This window comes from Onychostoma macrolepis, chromosome 21 (genome assembly GCF_012432095.1).
Source record: "Onychostoma macrolepis isolate SWU-2019 chromosome 21, ASM1243209v1, whole genome shotgun sequence".
Lineage (NCBI taxonomy): Eukaryota > Metazoa > Chordata > Actinopteri > Cypriniformes > Cyprinidae > Onychostoma > Onychostoma macrolepis.
This window is the reverse complement of record NC_081175.1, coordinates 29,928,025-29,938,306: the sequence shown is the minus strand read 5'-3', so window position 1 is coordinate 29,938,306 and position 10,282 is coordinate 29,928,025. Positions and strand designations below refer to the sequence as shown.

Below are 10,282 nucleotides of genomic sequence, written 5' to 3'. Positions count from 1 at the left end.
CATACCAACTGACTCTCTGAGCATAACCTGCCCCAGAGAACCTGTTTCAGGGTTAGTTTATTTCAGAACCATCAGCGCATAATATAAGTATAATCTACTCTTCCCTGTGGATGACATCTGACCTTTCTGTATGATCTGAATTTCTGTGTTTTGAACCTTGAAATATTGAATTTGATGTTCCTTATTTCCTCTTCATCTTGAAAACTAGAAACTGTATTATTAAAAACTGGATATTTGTCTAAGAATTATGCTGTTTGAAAATTGCATGTTTATAAATACACGTCTGCCATTAAATAAAAAAAAAAAAAGTGTTACATTTCAAATTTTCAATATTCAAGTTAAAAAAAATTAAATTCCGAACTATGCTAAATGCCACATGATATTCACTTTTGTTAAATAACACTTGTCAATAATTCAAATTTACTCAATACAAATTCAAATAGTTTTGTCATATTTTAAGCTCCATAGAAACACATCCATTAAAATACCATAAATGTACTATTAAAAATGTCAGCTTAATAAAATGTATGTAATTATTCTCAGACTTGGACAACAGACAAAGCTCTCTTTTTGAAAGTGGTGTTTTTGATGATCTTGCATCACACTCAAACACTTTACATGTGAATACAGTTGCTTCTGGTTGTTGACCAGCGGAAACTGCTGGTTTGGTAATACAGTAATACAGGCGATGACTGTCATGTTAGAAAATACACAACTTGCATATCTCACATAAAATCAATAATGTTTGTTAAAGTATTTATCCAGTGTGTTATCAAAAGGTGTGATGAAGGTATGATGGTCATAAGGTTTTGTGCTAGAACAGAGTTTACTGTCAATGCAGTAAATGTCCTCACTGTGCCATTTGACTGAATTTATATTCTAGCTGAATTTTTCATAAGAAGGGTGAGTTATAGTTATGTGCAGTCTTTACCATGGTAATGCTTCTATACAGTATCACATGGCATAATGTAATGTAAAATGCTGTATTTGATGCCATCTTCTGATACATCTCTGATCAATCTCTGATCAGTTCCTCTCCCTCGTGTCCTGCTGTATGTTCACAAATAGCAAAACACATGGTTTTACAAAAAGAAAGGTTTTAGGTGATGTTGTCAAGTTTTGCTTACTTCTGGGTACCAATTTGTCCCCAAAATATGGTTACAGTAAGTAGGCACACACACACACACACACACACACACGTTTTCCTATCATTATGGTGACATTCCATAGGAGTAATGGGTTTTATACTGTCTCCCCCTACACTAAACCTACTCCTACCTACCCTTATGATTTTTTTTATTTTATTTTTGTTCTCATTGGACCCAAAAAAAGACAATGATTTCAGATATTGCCATCTTTGTGGGGACATTTTGTCCCCATAAAATAGGGTTTCTGAACCACAGTGCATTTGGTTATCCCTAAATTGCAATCACGTTCTATAGAAACTACAGTTTTTGTTGCTCGCTTTGGTACTATTTTCACAAGTAAGGTGTACTTTTTCAAAACTCTTAGTACAAAAACCCAAACTGATCACACTTGTAACACAGCTTGTCATTCGTTCAAAACCTGATGTAATGCTTTTATTTTATTTATTTTCAGTCCACATGATCACTGTTTCAAACTCAAGATTAGTGTAATATGTAATGACAACATTTGGTTTAATCACCGAAACACAACAGTATGATCTTCTTTCAGTTTAATACTTTTAACAGTCAGTTAATTTAATAGCAAACAATACAAGATACGTGTTTCAAATCACCTTTGTTGCTGAAATAATTACAGTAATAGAGGCAATAACTGTCATGTCAGAAATTACACTTACATTACCTAGCTTGCATAACTTGCATAAAATGCATAATGTTTGTAAAAGTATTTATACAGTGTGTTACTGGATCAAAAGGTGTGATGAAGATATGACATGGCCATAAGGTTTTGTGCTAGACAGAGTTTACTGTCAATGCAGTATGACATATGACTGAATCTACACTGTAACTGCACTTTTCAGATGAGTTATAGTTATGTGCAGTCTCTACCACGGTAATGCCTCTATATACAGTATCACATGTAATGTAAAATGCTGTATTTGATGCCATCTGTCTCCCTTCTTCTGATACAACTCTGATCAGTTCCTCTCCCTTGTATCCTGATGTATGCTCACGAATTGCAAAACACACAGTTTTACAAATGAGGATGTCCTCAAATGTTTGTTTATGTGTGTGTGTGTGTGTGTGCGTGCGTGCATGTGTGTGTGCATGTGTGTGTGTGTGTGTGTGTGTGTGATTTTATCAGGTTTTGCTCACTTCTGGGTAACAATCTGTCCCCAAAATATGGGTAACACACACACACACGCATGTTCGTTTTTGTGAAAAGTGGGGACATCCCATAGCTGTAATGCTATTGTCCTACACCAACCCTACACCTAAACCTACCCCTTACAGGAAACTGTGCATTTCAACTTTCCCAAAAAAACCTCACTCTGAGTGATTTATAAGCGTTTTGAAAAGCGGGGACATGGGTCAATGTCCTGAGATGTCACCTTCAGCTGGTAATACCTGCCATACCTTTGTCATTATACACATCTATGTCCTGACTTTTCACAAAAACGTGCACACACACACACACGCACGCACGCACGCACGCACGCATGCACACACACACACACACACACACACACACACACACAGGTATTCCTGTCATTATGATGACATTTCATAGGAGTAATGGGTTTTATAGCATACTGTACAAACTATAAATTCTATCCCCCTACACTAACCCTACTCCTAAACCTACCCTTTTTTTGGTCTGTTTTTATAGAAAAAACCACAAGGAAATTGATTTCAGATATTGCCATCTTTGAGGAACATTTTGTTCCCATAACATAGGGTTTACCTGAACCACACACACACTACAAAATAATGGTTATCATCGAAGATAAATCACTTTTAGTGCAAAAATAAATAAAATAATAATAATTACATTTGATTGTCCCTAAATAGCAAACAAGTTCTTTAGAAACTATATCTATTGAATCTATATCTATAGATATATATAGCTGCACCAAATTATTCACTGGTTAACCATTAAGATGAGTTAGATTAAATAATAGACAAATGTATGAAACTGAATGAGAAGACATGCAAATGAAAAGTTTGATAGTAAGAGCATTATGAAAAGCAGTTACTGTGAATGAAGCATTGATATAGATGAAACACTTATTTTGTGTAGTGAAAAGGATATTTTGTGATTGTGTGTATTATACTAACACAATTGAAAATATGCCTAAATATTTGAAAAAAGTGCACTTTTGATGATCTGTTGTGATATTAGTACTAAGAGTTTTGAAAATTTACCAATTGCTTGTGAAAATTGCGCCAAAGCAATTAAAAAAAACTGTAAATGTCCCCCCTTTATTTTCCCTTTCATTTTACTTTACAAATTTGAATTTTTGCTTTGTTTTTATGATGTAATTTATTCTGATTTGGTTTTGTTCAGGAGTGCTGGGCTGAAAATGGTTCATACACAAGTCATTAAATGCAAAATGGTTGAATTGTCATAATTTGCTTGATATTTTCTAAACGTTTTAGTCTTTTTGGTAAACTGTCATGAACTGATGAACTGCACTTAGGCGAGTCTTGGCTTTCATTTATGAAGGTGTGTGTGTGAGTGTCAGAGAGAGGGGAAGTTATCAGTTGTGGGAATCTGTGGCTGAAACACTAGATATCAGACGCTTAGACTGTGACCTGTTCCTGTGCTGTTCCTCGTTCAGTGCTGAATGTTCACTTCTGCTTCTAATGGGTGTTTCCTGCAGTACGTTATCAGGAGTCAGTTCTCAGCTCCACACACACAGGAACTCAAACCACATCCACTGCTAAAACTTCTCCTTCTGTCCCCTGACGGAGGCTGAAGTATCCAAACTTATCCTCTCCAACCATCCTACAACATGCCCTCTAGACCCAATCTCCTCACACCTTCTGCAAGCAATCTCTCCCACACTCCTACCAGCACTCACACACATCACCAACACATCCCTCCTCACAGGCATCTTCCCCACTGCGTTCAAGCAGACTCGGGTAACCTTATTTGTGTTATAAGCACATCACAAATTTATCGTAGGTGTCTTCCAAATATACAAGCAATATACCATGAATGCATTATTATTTTATTCTCAATCCTGTAATGTGTGTGTGTGTGTGTGTGTGTGTGTGTGTGTGTGTGGGTGGGTGGGTGTGTGTGTGTGTGTGTGTGTGTGTGTGTGTGGGTGTTTTATTTAAATATAATTAAAATAAAGTCCGATTTTTGACAGACTTTATCTGGCCATTGAAAGAGAAAGTACAACATGAAAAGAAACACACAAATAAGCAGTTTATGTATCAAGATTGATTGATTTATTATTTTTCCCCTAAACGTTTTATTCTCTCCTGCAGCACTACATATTTATTATAGTGAAATGAATTAATCTAGTTCATACTTACAGTTAATTCTAGTAATATCCCAGGTGTGTCTAGTTGGTTTGTTACCTTGTGTATATAAAGCCCAGAGTTTCAGTCAGTCTTTGTCAGTCACTTTTGTCAGTCATATTTCGTATTTTACTTAATTAATTATTGAGAAATGCTTTTGATATAATATTTTTTTTGATTACTTTTTGGGCAATTGTTTTGTAAAATTTTAGTATATTTCTTTCTTTTAAAAATATTTTTGACAATATTTTTTTCTATAATTTAATTTCATGTATATAATTTTAAATATATTTTTGGTTATATTTTTTTATTATTTAATTTCTTGCCAGAATCAGCCAGGTGCGCTATTTTCTGTTATGACACTGATGGTGAAAACGTTTTTCTTTGCATTTCTTTACACCTTTTTAGCTTCTAAATAAAATATGTTTGTAGGAAATCTTCTACCATTGTGTTTTTGAACTTAACTATGAACTTGACAATAATATAATCAGTATCAACAATTATGAACATATATGTAATAATGCAATAAAATAAAAACAATAAAGAGTATACACCACTTTATTCAGTGAATGAACATGATGAAGAGTTTTCTGCTGGTTTAGATGGAAGGAACCACATCTTTCTAAAGAGAAAACACACACAACTCTCAATATAACATCAGATTTCTGCGTCAGTTCTACAGTTTTACATTTTCTACATCTGCATATAATCAGTAAATATCTCACCTCATCTGTGAGTGTTTCTGCTGGTCTTTCTGAATCATGAGAAACTATGAAATCACAAACAGGCATCGATAAACCTTTGATAAGATGAAGCAGAGCTGATGATGAAATATGATTTTAAACATCATAAAGACTCACAGTTTGGTTTTCCACTGCCAATGCTGTTCCGCCGGACTCGTCTCAGTGTCTGTTTCTCTCCTGGTTCATCAGATTGTCTCTCGTCCTCTTTTTTTGTCATTTTTAATGTTTAATTCTCCTGCGGTTTGTGACGCTCTACAGCTCATCTGCCATGCATTTATTTCTCTTCATTCTGTTTTTGCATTATATCTGTGGCAAACAAAAAATTGAAATGCAATTTAGAATTAAAGTCTGGCATTTGTTAATAATTCGTCACCTTGGATATTATAAGGTTCTGTCTGACATTTCTGTCAAAATGTAGTTATCCACATATTCTTATTTTGTGACAACTTACTTATGTGATGTTTCTTTTGTAAGCCATGTACATTTTGAGCCTCTTTTTTTTAGAAAATAAAAATCTACAGAAGTCTATGGAATGCAAAAACTTTGAAGCTCAATATCTCAAAACTGCTCAGAATGCAGATAAAACCTTATAATTCCAAGGCAGCGAATTGTTTAATGCAAATTCTCATTCCAGTTGCATTTGCATAAAATATCATCATAAAAACAAGTTTTAAAAGAGAAGCTCTTTTCAATAGAAATATTAAGGTGTTTTAATCACCCTTGATGAGCAGAAGAGGGTCCACATTCACTCCAGCACTGAAGTCGGTCATAATCAGCTCTCGCAGTGAAACACACACAGCAGCGTCTCTTCTGAACTGAGATGTTTACACAGTTTCATAGTACATTTTCTTATCATCTACAACCAGCGGCACACTTCGCAGAAATGTTGCTCCACCCTGCTACCATCAGGATATAATATCCATATTTTTTCTGTTCATGCAAGGTTTTTATTTCTAGTGGTTGACCAATGTGTGTTTTACAGTAGCTGATAGAAAATACTGATGTATTAGACAGTGGATGTGCTGATATAATGCTGATTTAGTAATTTAATGGTGCCAATCGATAGTCAAATTGCTGAAATTAAGTTTACACTTATGTGTCAGTCCTCTTGTTTCCTTATTTGGTCTTGTTCCTGTCCTTGTTAAGTGTGATTATTGGTTAAGTCTTGTCCAGCTGTGTTTTCGTTATTATCAGTAATTGTCATGTGTATTTAGTTCCTGCCTGTTTAGTTAGTTTTCATCTGGTCTACTCGTTATTCCCTGGTGTTCCTGTCTGTGTTAACCTTGCCTCGTTTGGATTAATTAAAGACTATTATTTTGAAGTTACTCCTCGTTTCCGTGTGCATCGTGACATTATGTTGGCACAATATAATTTTAAACATTACATGCTATATTGTTTTCACAAAGACATTGCATGTTTAATTCAGTGAGTGTGTTCAGTTATCCACACAAATAAAAATTGTGATTTTGTAATCATATTGTGTGAAAATGCCAGAGCTATGGTCAGATCAAAACAGTTTTTAAAACAGAGAATAGTGCATATTGTGCAGTACTCAGTATTTTCCCCTGTGATCAGACTCAGTTTAGTTCTGCAGTGCTGCTGGAGTCTGATATCAAACTGAACTGTGCATCAAAACCACAGACGGAGCGAGAGATCTGGACGACAACAAACAATGTCAAAGTCGGAACATGATGGTGGTTTGAAGGCTGTTTAAAGGCTTTTGAGTTTAAAAATCACCATTCCTATATTAACTGCATGAATTGTGGGAATTTATTTTAATCTATACTTATATACAGTAGATTAAAATTCTGTAAATACAGCATTTTTCATTTGTCACACTATATATATATATATATATATATATATATACAGTGCCCTCCAAAAGTATTGTAACAGTGAGGCCAATTCCTTTATTTTTGCTGTAGACTGAAAACATTTGGGTTTGACATCAAAAGATGAATCTGAGACGAGAGATCAGCATTTCAGCTTTTATTTCCAGGTATTCATATCTGGATCTGACACACAACTTAGAAGATATCACCTTTTGTTTGAACCCACCCATTTTTCATGTGAGCAAAAGTATTGGAACATGTGACTGACAGGTGTGTTTTGTTGCCCTGGTGTGTCCTATTAATTGATTATTCAAACAATAAATAGCACTGAATGTCTGCGCTCAGTTTCAGATCCATGCAGACTGCATTTATAGTTAGTTAGACGTGTAACCAACATGAAAACCAGAGAGGTGTCTATGGGTGAAAAATGAGCAATTGTGATTTTTTTTTTCTCATTAATGTACACACAGCACCCCATATTGACAGAAAAACACAGAATTGTTGACATTTTTGCAGATTTATTAAAAAAGAAAAACTGAAATATTACATGGTCCTAAGTATTCACACCCTTTGCTGTGACGCTCATATATCTAACTCAGGTGCTGTCCATTTCTTCTGATCATCCTTGAGATGGTTCTACACCTTCATTTGAGTCCAGCTGTGTTTGATTATACTGATTGGACTTGATTAGGAAAGCCACACACCTGTCTATATAAGACCTTACAGCTCACGGTGCATGTCAGAGCAAAGGAGAATCATGAGGTCAAAGGAACTGCCTGAAGAGTAGGCTTACCCATCATAATCTTGTGAACCCGTTGTTTTTCACCTTCATGTTTGGTATCATTTCAAAGGTCTCGGTGCGATGGGTAAATTGGTCTCAATTTCACAGCAGTCACTTATATTATGGGAAATATTGGAAACTTAAGTGAATTCTGAACCTCTGTTGTGGGCGGTCTCCTTTCAAAACATGATAAACATTGCTCTACAGGTGTGACCATTTGGGGCACGAGAACAGCTCCTACTGAGGTTTCTCATCCCCCATACACAGATCTAATCAGAGAATAAATGTTTATTGCCCTTTTGTTCTGGTAGTATTTAAGGGAAAGTTGCAAATCAGTCAGCGCGATTCTGTAGCCAGATCAGCCCGTAGTGTGGAGGGTATTTAAAGGTGCTGTATGTAGGATTTTGACTATACTAAAGCATAAAAATACCATAATATGTTTGTAGACATTTAAGAAACATGCTAATTTAACATACTTGTTTATCTGAAAAACAATGCTACAGTCAGTTATTCTCCTTTGAAAATGAGCATTCCGGCCCGGAACTACTGTGTTTGTTATGGTTTGTGAAACCCGCCCACCTGCCAGTTTACCCAATTGTATTTCGGCACTGAGGGTTGCCAGTTGGCGGAAAACACAGCGTATTTGATTTCATTCATCGGCATGTGCGCTCGTTTCTGTTGGTGTGGTTAATCTTGCAACCTGCGTGTGCGTCAAGTCTGAGGAGGAGGGGCCGGTGAAAATTTTTTTGAATTTGGACTGCAATACCTAGTTCAACCACTCGGTGTCAATCCTACATACAGCACCTTTAATATGTTCCATACTATGTATCTTCTTCTTGAATTCAGGTAAACATTTTACTCAGATTATAAATACAGCAGATTATTGTATTATGTATGCATACAATATGTACAATACCATTTATTTTAAGTGTTTTTATATAATAGTTTTTTAAATTTTTTTTAAATAAACAAATCTAGAAGTCATCTACAATAAAAGAGGTTCAACAGCAGCTTGTTGTTTCTGAGGAGCTCATGTCTGATCTCGTCCAGAAACATTAGACCCCTGCAGAAGTGAAAGTGTGTGATTGTATGCTCCTCAAATTACGAACAAAACACTTCTTTCCCTCACTGAACTTATTATAGGTTATAGAAAGAGACAACAGGAAACTAAACACAAACGGTAAATAATATTTAATTACATATTTGACTATATAAAATTATATAATTACACTAATAGTCAAAAGTCTATGGACAGTAAGATTTTTAATATATTTTTTAAAGAAGTCTCTTCTGCTCACCAAGTCTGCATTCATTTGATGCTAAATTATAGAAATTAATAATTTTATTTAGCAATGATGCTTTAAATTGATCAAAAGTGATGATAAAGATATTTATAAAGTTACATAAATTATATTTCAGATAAATGCTGTTCTTCTGAACTTTCTAGTCATCAAAGAAACCTGAAAATTATACTCATATCATAATAATAATAAATGTCTTTTGAGCAGTAAATCAGCATATTAGAATGATTTCTGAAGGATCGTGTGACACTGAAGACTGGAGTAATGATGCTGAAAATACAGCTTTAATATATATTCAAATAGAAAACAGCTATTTCAAACAGTAAAAATATTTACTGTTTTTGCTGTACTTTGTATAAAATAAATACAGGTTTGGTGAGACTTCTTTAAAAAAATATTAAAAATCTTACTGTTCAAAAACGTTTGACTGGTAGTGTGTATATGTATATATACATTTATTTCTACAAGAAGTGTCGGTCAGTGTTATTTCTTCAGTAGTACAGATTCATTAGTCAAATTCATTCTAAAAATAATTTCATTCCAGTTCATATTTCTATATTTTCTATAGTTTAAATTACATTGTGTAGTAATAATAAATAATTATTTTCAGTGTCTTAAATGAATTTAGTGTGACATACATCAAACAATTTAAAAAATATGCACTATATGAAAAACCATACAGTAAGGTTCAGTAGTTAACATTAGTTAACTAGTGTAGTTAACATGAACTAAGAATGAACAATACTTCTGCAGCATTTATCTTAATGTTAATTTCAACACATTATTAAAATCAAAAGATGTTTGTTAACATTTGTTAATGCACTGTGAACATGAACTACCAATGAACGACTGTATTTTCATTTACTAACATTAACAAAAATTAATAAATACTGTAACAAATGTATTTGAATGAAATCGTATTGTATAGTGTTACCATATAGATGTTTAGGATTACAGATAGGCTATGTTTATTTGCATCGTTGCATGTGTCATTAGATATTAGGATATTAATATAAACATTTCACCAAAATCAAGTTCAAATACGAAGCTTTTGACCAGCGAATGTTTTTTTTTTTTTTTCGTGACTCGTGTCCCGTTTTCCCCAGTTTCCCAAATGAAATGAAAGATTCAGCGCATCGCACGAGCTATTTGGCTGTGACTCGACAAC

At 34.3% G+C, this 10,282-nt stretch overlaps 1 long non-coding RNA gene across 1 annotated transcript; it reads right to left on the bottom strand.

Annotated features, from left to right (window-relative positions):
- Window positions 1-4,999: 4,999 nt before the first annotated feature.
- LOC131528670 (uncharacterized) lies at window positions 5,000-6,170 on the bottom strand. Its single transcript, XR_009267913.1, has 4 exons — window positions 5,919-6,170; window positions 5,318-5,506; window positions 5,183-5,226; window positions 5,000-5,079 (listed from the first exon to the last, which is right to left on the bottom strand). It is a non-coding gene; the product is annotated as an uncharacterized LOC131528670 (long non-coding RNA).
- Between the last annotated feature and the right edge of the window lie 4,112 nt (window positions 6,171-10,282).